This window comes from Neomonachus schauinslandi, chromosome 4, assembly GCF_002201575.2.
Source record: "Neomonachus schauinslandi chromosome 4, ASM220157v2, whole genome shotgun sequence".
NCBI lineage: Eukaryota > Metazoa > Chordata > Mammalia > Carnivora > Phocidae > Neomonachus > Neomonachus schauinslandi.
The window spans coordinates 160,592,945-160,602,599 of NC_058406.1; the positions used below are offsets into that span (position 1 = coordinate 160,592,945).

A 9,655-nucleotide genomic window follows, 5' to 3' on the forward strand; every position below is an offset into this window, starting at 1 on the left:
AGGATATGACAATAAATCATGGTGACTGAGAATTAGGGGTCATTCCCTTTCAAAACTGTTTTTTTGGATTATTCAACAGAGGTTTTTACTACTTTGGGGTCTAACAATCAGAGCTTTTTGACATACTCTAGTTTAACTGAGAAAAGTCCCTTTCTCTCATTTTCACTAGTAGCACCGGCTTATTAACTGAGCTCAACATTTCCCTTGAAGCAATCTTTACAAAGCAACAGAGACATTAATGAATTTTATATAAAGATTTAAATTTCAGTGTTCGGGTGCTTTTTTCCTGAGATGCAAAATAAAACTAAATAAACCCTACAAGTAGCTAATTAAGACCTTCTTTTAATATATCAAAGAAAGCAGTGTTTTGTGCAATTAAAGGAAATTTTATAATAATTTTCAAAGGCTAACTTGCTAAAATCTGTTTTCTTCTTTTAAATTGCCCATGCCTTTGAGAAAAGCATGTTATATGGAGGTTTCCAAAGGAAAAGGCAAAAGTTCATAGCATGTATAAACTTGGATATCAAGTAATCTGGAAGTTCAGAACCCAAACTGAAACTTATATATGCAACTATAATGCCCTTAATTGCATATTTCTATTACACTTATCTGTCTTGGTTTTCTTTACTCCTGTTTATCCTTCTATGAACAAGTTTATCTATCTATCTATCTATCTATCATCATCTATCTGCTTACCTACCTCTCTACCTATGTATCTAATTCTTTTTATCTCTCAAATCTATCATTTATCTAATTTTGCTTATACTTCTTATAACTTCAAATCTATATGTTATGAGGAAGAAAAAAAACAAAATCCTCTAGGCTTAACTGTGTAATGAGAAATTTATATGGACTTATCAAAATCTGTTCTAGTTATATGTTTTTACAACATAACAACACAATACCAAAATTCATTGAGGTTTATTACAATTACAAAGGTATGTCTTGTCACATTATACTCTTCTTTTTTTTCTCCTTCAAAAAATTATTTTTATTTTATTTTATTTATATTTTTATTATGTTATGTTAATTACCATACTTTACACCATTAGTTTTTGATGTAGTGCTCCATGATTCATTGTTTGCGTATAACACCCAGTGCTCCATTCAGTACGTGCCCTCTTTAATTCATTATATTCTTCTGAGTATGCTGTATTCAGGATGCTGAAGACCAGCTTTTGGTTTCACTAAGGACGATGATCTCTTGCAGATGAGTACTGAATTGTAAATATCACATAAAAATAGATGTAACAAAATTTCCAAATTAATTGCAATCAACTTTGGAAGGGAATGATGATTACAGTTTAGTTTTTCAATTAAAGAATACCTTAATATAAATTATGTTTCCTTTTCCACATTTAAATTAAGAAATTAACATAAACTAATGTACTAATTGATATCAAGTCAAAGTCATTCAGATTTTTTTGGGTAATCTATAAGATTTATCTTATTTAAACTGCTATTAATAAATATGTGAATGTGTATAAAATCTTAGGAACATGCTTGTTAAATGAATTAATTATTGCTCCCAAAAGACTATACATAGTTGACAAATTTGATTTAATTAGATAATAAAAATATAATCTGAATTACACCTTTTACACATGGTAGAATCAGAATATAATAGGGAGGGTGCCTGGGTGGCTCATTCGTTAAGCGTCTGCCTTCGGCTCAGGTCATGATCCCAGAGTCCTGGGATCGAGTCCCACATCGGGCTCCCTGCTCGACAGGAAGCCTGCTTCTCCCTCTCCCACTCCCCCAGCTTGTGTTCCCTCTCTCGCTATCTCTCTGTCAAATAAATAAATAAAATCTTAAAAAAAAAAGAATATAATAGGGAAGTGGATTTTTTTTCAAAATAACTTATAAATACAATATATTATGTATCTTCATTTAATTTTTCAGCTTCCTTTCTTCCCCCCTCTTCCATTCTTACTTGCTTCCTTGCTTCTTTCCTTCCATTCTCCCTTCCTTCATTTTTTCTCTTCCTCCTTCCCTCCTCCTCCTTCCTTTCCCCCTCCTCCTCCTGCTCTTCCTCTTCTTCCTTGTTCTTGTTTTTCTTCTCCTCCTTTTCCCTTCTCCTCCACCTTATCCTCCTCCCCTCCTTCTCCTTCTCTTCCTCCTTCTTCTTTTTCTATCCTCCTCCTCACTTTCTCTCCCACTTTTTTTTTGAATTATTATATTCCAAGAACTCTTCTAGCTATGGTACTAAAGCTGTGCACAAGACTAACCTCAAACTTACATAATAGCAGAATTATTTCAGAAACTGAGCAGTGCTATGGTGAACATAAAATAAACTAACATCACAAATCATTACTGGAAGAAGAGAAGGAGAGCTATATTAGCTTAGTTTGAATTAAATATTTGAGATTATACTTCAATGAAGAAAGAAATACAAGAGTGCAATGATCCCAGGGTTATTGCTCTATACTCAGGGAAGCAATGTCCAGCACAAAATCGTCAGGACTGGAAAATTCCTGGCAGAATTGCGAGACTGAAATAAGATTAGGCAGTGGGAAAGGGCATGAGTATTGGAAAATGAATTCAAAGAGGCAGTATAGGGCTAAGTCAATGTTGAAATCACTTAGATGGTTCCTCAAATATTTTATTTGTGCCTCTTATTTTCCTTTTCTTTTTTACTTTTCTAGTTCAGAGGGAATTCCATAATTTTTTCCCTGCTATTTCTACTAAGTTTTTTTTTTAAAGATTTTATTTATTTATTTGACAGAGAGAGACAGAGTGAGAGAGGGAACACAAGCAGGGGGAGCCAGAGAGGAAGAAGCAGACTTCCCGCAGAGGAGGGAGCCTGATGCGGGGCTCGATCCCAGGATCCCGGGATCATGACCTGAGCCAAAGGGAGACGCTTAACGACTGAGCCACCCAGGCACCCCTACTAAGTTTTTTGTTGGTGCTATTATATTTTTAACAACCAAGATATATTTCTTGTTTCCGAGTATTTCTTTTTATAGGACCTCATTATTGTTTTATGGATGTAACACCCCCAGGAGTAGGCTGTTCCTCTTCAGGCTTAAAGTATCTAGCTGAAACACTGTTTTCAAATTACTAAAATCATTTTTTTCTTGGCAGTCCATCAGCATCATTGTTAACTTTTAATTCAATGAGATTCATTTTTATTTTTTTTTAGATTTTATTTATTTATCTGAGAGAGAGAGGGAGCAGGCAAGAGAGAGCATGAACAGGTGGGGGGAGGGGTAGAGAGAAAGGGGGAAGCAGGCTCCCCACTGAGCAGGGACCTGGATGCTGGGCTCCATCCCAGGGCCCTGGGATCATGACCTGAGCCAAAGGCAGACACTTAAGTGACTGAGTTACCCAGGAGCCCCATATTTAAACATTTCTTAGGGATTGCCTCAAGTCTTCAATATACATTTACAGACTAATCTAAGTCCATGTTCAAGTAACATTATTTCAAATAGCACTATTATATCATGGGTAGTAACTGTACCTCGTAGCAGAGCATTCTCAGTTCCTCCCTGTCTTTATAATATTGTCATTCATTTCACTTATCCATCATCTATCATCCAATATATTATTACTATTATTATTTTGAACAGACTTTTATCTATTAGGGCAATTAAAAATAAGAAAAATAAAGATTTGCTTTTACTTTCATTTATTCCTTTTTAAACACTTCTTTTTTTCTGTATATCTGAGTTTCTGACCTCATTTTTCTTCCCTCTGAGGAGGGAACATTTCTTGCAAGGTAGATCTATACTCAGCAAATTCCTTCAATTTTTGTTTTTCTGACAGTCTTTATTTCTCCTTTACTTTTAAAGGACAATTATGTTGGATATAGGATGCAAAGTTATTGTTGTTGATGGCTATTGTATTCCCTCACCACCTCAAACATTTTATGCTTGTATGGTATCTGACAAGTGTGATAAAATTCCTATCCTTCTTCCTCTATAGTAAGTTTTGTGGTTGTTGTTTGTTTGCTTGTTTCCCTTCTCTAGTTTCTTTCAAGAATTTCTCTTTGTCTTTGGTTTACCGCAGTTTGAATACGATTTGCCTAGGTATAGGGTTTTTTTAATAATTTATCATGTTCAGTGTTCCTTGACCTTCCTGCATTTATGACTTAATGTCTGTCATTAAGTTTGGAGAAGGATCAGTCATTATTACTTTATATATTTCTTCTTTTCCTTTCACTCTTTTTCTCCCTTCTGGTAATCCAATTACACATACATTACACTTCTTGCAATTACAATTATAACTGGCTATTACACTGGATATATGCATTTTTGCTTGTTGTCAACCTATACATTAGTTACCTTTAAGATATTAATTACTATATTTTAAAAGCCTCATCTAAGACTGATTCTTATGATTGCTTTATCTTTGAAAGCATATTTTTCTTCTTGCTTTTTTGTATGCCTCATGATATATTGTTGAAAGCTGGATATCTTGTATAGGACAATGAACACTAACATAAATAATTTTTCTGTCTGGAAATGGGCACAAAATTCTTTATACTGGGCATTTAGTTTAAACACTTGAGTAAATCAGTTTAGGAGTTAAAATTCAAATGTTCTCAAAATAATGGGAAAACTAAAGCAATTTAATTACCGATCTTTAGACACATTCAAACTTTTGGCTTTAGTGATATATGAAAGAAATGGGAAGTTTATTCTCATATATATTATGTATATATTTATATATATGATAGATATGTCCTATAGATTTATATATTTATATAGATGGTTTATTCTAATATAAGTACATTTATATATAAAGTAGAATTTCTACAAGTGGACTTATTGCAGATAAGAATGATCTTACATAGATTGTTTCAACATAAAATGATTAATCTCTTCAATTTTATTAGAAGGATATGTATCTTGAGTTCTTGAGGAAAAATCAAATTTTTCTCCATTTTATTATAAATAAGGTATAGAGCTTTTGGATATTTTTTTCATGATTTGAATCTCTGAATTCCAGATCAACTGTAACTAGACATACAGTTAATTTTATGGGGACTGGGAAAAATCTAAAGTCAATTTATGCTGGGTAAATCCTTTAGAAACTTGTTACTCAAAATATGGTGTAAGACCAGCAGCCTCAATATCATCTGGGTGTTCATTAGAAATACATAATATCAGATCCTATTCCAGATCTACTGAGTCTGAATAAGCATCTTAATAAGTATAGGTAAGCTGGCACAAATGTTCAAGAAACACTGCTTTCAAGGACACATGAAATTTGGCTTGATGCTAATCACTTGCAGTGTCCAATCCCTTCAGGATGTTCAGGTTCTCATATGTCCTTTTCCATTTGATGGAAATAGGTTGAAAAAATTTTCAGTAGAACCCTTCTAGCAGTCACATAATATTCTTACCAAGTAATAATTACAATTTCATATTACACTTGAACTTTCTACACTCACAATCCATGAGGGACTTCATGAGCCCAAAATAATTCTGCTGTATTTAAACTGCTTATCCTTTAAAACAGAGGCACACAGTTCTCTGTTAGGATTATACTATTTAAAAATAACCCCATTTCACGGGAAATGGCAGCTCCAGGAGAGAGCCGGGCTTCGGCTGGCGGAGGGAGCACCGAGGAAGCATTTATGACCTTCTACAGTGAGGTGAAACAAATAGAGAAGAGAGATTGAGTTCTAACATCCAAAAGTCAGATTGAAAGATTGACCCGTTCTGGTTCTTCCTACTTCAATTTGAACCCATTTGAGGTTCTTCAGATAGATCTGGAAGTGACAGATGAAGAAATAAAAAAGAGGTTTCGACAGTTTATCCATATTGGTGCACCCTGACAAAAAAGCAAGATGATGCTGCCAGAGCACAAAAGGCTTTTGAAGCTGTGGACAAAGCTTACAAGTTGCTACTGGATCAGGAACAAAAGAAGAGGGCCCTGGATGTAATTCAGGCAGGAACAGAATACGTGGAACACACTGTGAAAGAGAGAAAAAAGCAATTAAAAAAGGAAGGAAAACCTACAAATGTTGGAGGAGGATGACCCTGAGCTGTTCAAGAAGCAGTATATAAACAGACCATAAAACTCTTTGCCGAGCTGGAAATTAAAAGTAAAGAGAGAGAAGCCAAAGAGATGCATGAAAGGAAGCGACAAAGAAGAGATTGAAGCTCAAGAAAAAGCCAAAGGAGAAAGGGAGTGGCGGAAAAACTTTGAGGAAAGTCAGGATGGTCGTGTGGACAGCTGGCGAAACTTCCAAGCAAATACAAAGGGGAAGAAAGAGAAGAAAAATCGGACTTTCCAGAGACCACGGAAAGTAAAAATGGAGCAGCATGAGTGACCACCTGGGGTCACAGCCACAGAACCTTCCCCCAACTGTCTCCCCTCCTGCTTTGAAGGACTCATTCTTTCCTCCCATTTCCACCCCAACATAGAGTAGTAGTTGCTTTTTAGTCCATTTTGTTTCAATACAATTTAATACCGATCAGAGTAATTCTTTTGTACATTGAAATGAGGGGCTCAGTTTAAAACAAAACCTTCCCCCACCCCCACCCCCAGACCAAGGATTGGAAGGTGCCACCATACGTGCTGCCTTCTCTTCCCACAGCCTGTAACTTAATGTTTTGTATTTCACTGAATTGTGATGGTTAGAATCTTCGTGTATAGTTTGTGGAAATCATGCAGTTAAACATATTGCTTAAAATAAAATAAAATAAAAATAACCCCAGTTTATGTATCACACAAATATATAGAAAAGGATGAGAAAACTCTTTGTCATTACTGGAGGCCAAATCTAAAAAAATAATCTCTCCTAGTGTATATTGAATTGTTGAAATTCTAAAACTTTGTTTCCTCTTCTCCAGACAATGCATTTATACATTATTTTGAATAAAATATTAGAGATTTTATAACCATGTCCTCAACCCAAGGTGAAAGTCATACTTCACATTTACTTTAAGTACAGAGTAATACTATGTGTATTTATTCTAAGCAGAGTTGTACTTTTTTTAGACTATACAATTCAGCAACTAATATCTAGATAAACTGATAACATTTTATCTAGTTACATACTCTGTGATATCACATAAAATTCTACAAGTCATAATTTCTAAATTCTCAACAACAGCAATTAACAGGTTTTATGTCATACTTTGGATCACCGAGAAAATATATTTTAATCTGAGAGGTTTAAGAACCCAAGGTTTATTATAGTTAAGTAACACAGAAAAGGATAAACAATTATGCTTACACTCCATTTATGGACATTTCTAAAATATGTGTCACTACAGAGTAACAGTGTAATCATTAGCATAGCCATTTGTTATATGATTTTAAATCTTGCTGTCATAGAAAGCCTAGAAGCATTCCTTTTTTCCCTATGTTTACTTGTCAGTTTTTCACTCTGTCAAGGATGGGCAAAATTCATCATTTTTCTGTCCCAGAGTTATTTGGTGCTTGTGAACTATTATGCTATTGTTTCAGTTTGGATAGATTTGCAATTCTTACATTTTGCTTGAGACTATTGTTGAACCGAATCCCCAAATGCAAAGTAAAAGTCAGCAAAACCTGTCAAGTTTTCCCTAGCTTTGGATTGAAACAGGTAAAATCAGAAATGTTCTAAACCAAATTGGAAAAGTGAAAAATAGCCCAAAGACATAAAACTCTTAACTAAGAGAGAATTTGGAGGCATCATCACAAAATTTGGGACAACATTAAGTTATACACTGAGTACACAGAATATAAAATTCCCCAATACAAGAATAGAGTATCACTGATTTTATGCTCTTCTATTTTCATGGCACTGTTCAACAAATCTTTTTGCTTGTCACAAAGATGAGTCAAAATGAACTGCATGTGCTACAGAATACTTCTTCCTACTTGCTCTCAACTAACCAATATATTCTCTTCAAAAACTTTTCTATTCTTAGTTCATTTTAAAAATGATGTATGACAGACAAATATTCTCAGACTTCTTACGTAGGAGGAAAGCCATATTCCAAAATAGTTATCAAAAAGCTTACTTATTATATACCCTCTCTTTTAAATTAACAGCAGCATGATACTGTAACAGAACTAATAAAAATAAACAGAAAAAAATGAAACTATGAAAAGCTATCTTCAAATCAAGCCACTCCTACTTTTGATTTGACTCTCATATAAGAAAATGCTGAATATTTTACCCCAAATTTTGTTATTTCATTTTGAAGAATTAAAGTAATATAATATTGAGATAATTCAATGTTTTCCTCTAGGTCTAAGAGCACTTGATAAATTGGAAGTGCTTTTTTTACACCATCTAAATGATGCATTTTAGATGATTTTTTTTTAATTCATAAGTTGATAGCTCAGATGGCATTATTCTCCAATCCCAGAATTTCAAATAGAGCTGTGGGGGTTTTTTTGCATAGTCATTTCACAGGTTTTTGCTTCAGTTTCCTGATTTACAAAATGTGTGTGTGTGTGTGTGTGTGTGTGTGTGTGTGTGTGTGTGTCTAGAATACCTTTAGAGACAGGAATTTAAGTCAGAATTGAGTTTGTGTTTCTGCTTAACCACTTATTATTTGAAATAAAGTAAGCATATCTTATAATTTTGTTGAACTCCTCTGTAAAATACAAATATTAATATTATATTATAATTAAAATATTGCATAAGATGATATATAGTATATTTAAGTTCTTGCATTATTATTGTTTATTCAGAAACATACTGATCTTCTTCCTTCTGAATTTATTTATTTTTAAAGACTTTATTTTTTTAAGATTTTATTTATTTATTTGACAGAGAGAGATAGCAAGAGAGGGAACACAAACATGGGGGAGCTGGAGAGGGAGAAGCAGGCTCCCCGCTAAGCAGGGGTACTCGATCCCAGGACCCCAGGATCATGACCCGAGTGGAAGGCAGACACTTACCCGACTGAGCCACCCAGGCGCCCCTTCCTTCTGAATTTAGATATCGCTTCTAAAATATTGACCATGCCTATAATTCTGATTCTGACCTGCTCCTACAGCCTTTAGTGGAATACATGTTTTTATATATAAACATAAACACACACACACTACTAGAAATGGCCACTAGTCAACCTGGGAAAACTTTGGGAAGTTTACTTTGGCACAGGCATGCTGTTGTGTGGAAGAGAACCCCATTTTCCAATTAGCTAGTTGCCAGGCAACCTGACAAATTCTCTAAGAGTAAATTATCAAACAATCATTCCTTGTCTTTCTTTAGCAGAAAATGAAGGTTAAAGAAATTATGTATGTCATAAATTCTCCTTAATGCCAACACCTGTATAACACCCCAGAAAACAAAAAGGAGATTATTTCTGTGGGCAATAATAGACATATCACAAAAATATTTTTTTTTCAAAACACTTGTGCTTTGTCAGGCTTTTGTACATTATTTGTAATTTTCAAAGCAAATCTGCTAAATGTATATTTTCTCCCCTACTTTAAAAGTAAGGAAATTAAGCATAGGCAATTTCTTTTTTTTTTAAATTAATGAACTTATTTTTTTTAAAGATTTTATTTATTTATTCATGAGAGACAGAGAGAGAGAGAGAGAGACAGAGGGAGAAGCAGGCTCCCAAGGAGCAGAGAGCCAGATGCGTGACTCGATCCCAGGACTCTGGGATCATGACCTGAGCCGAAGGCAGACGCTTAACCATCTGAGCCACCCAGGCGCCCAAGCATAGGCAATTTCTAAACACTTCACAATCAG

At 34.4% G+C, this 9,655-nt stretch overlaps 1 pseudogene; it reads left to right on the top strand.

Annotated features, from left to right (window-relative positions):
* Window positions 1-5,521: 5,521 nt before the first annotated feature.
* Window positions 5,522-6,280, top strand: LOC110578874 (annotated as a pseudogene).
* Window positions 6,281-9,655: the final 3,375 nt, after the last annotated feature.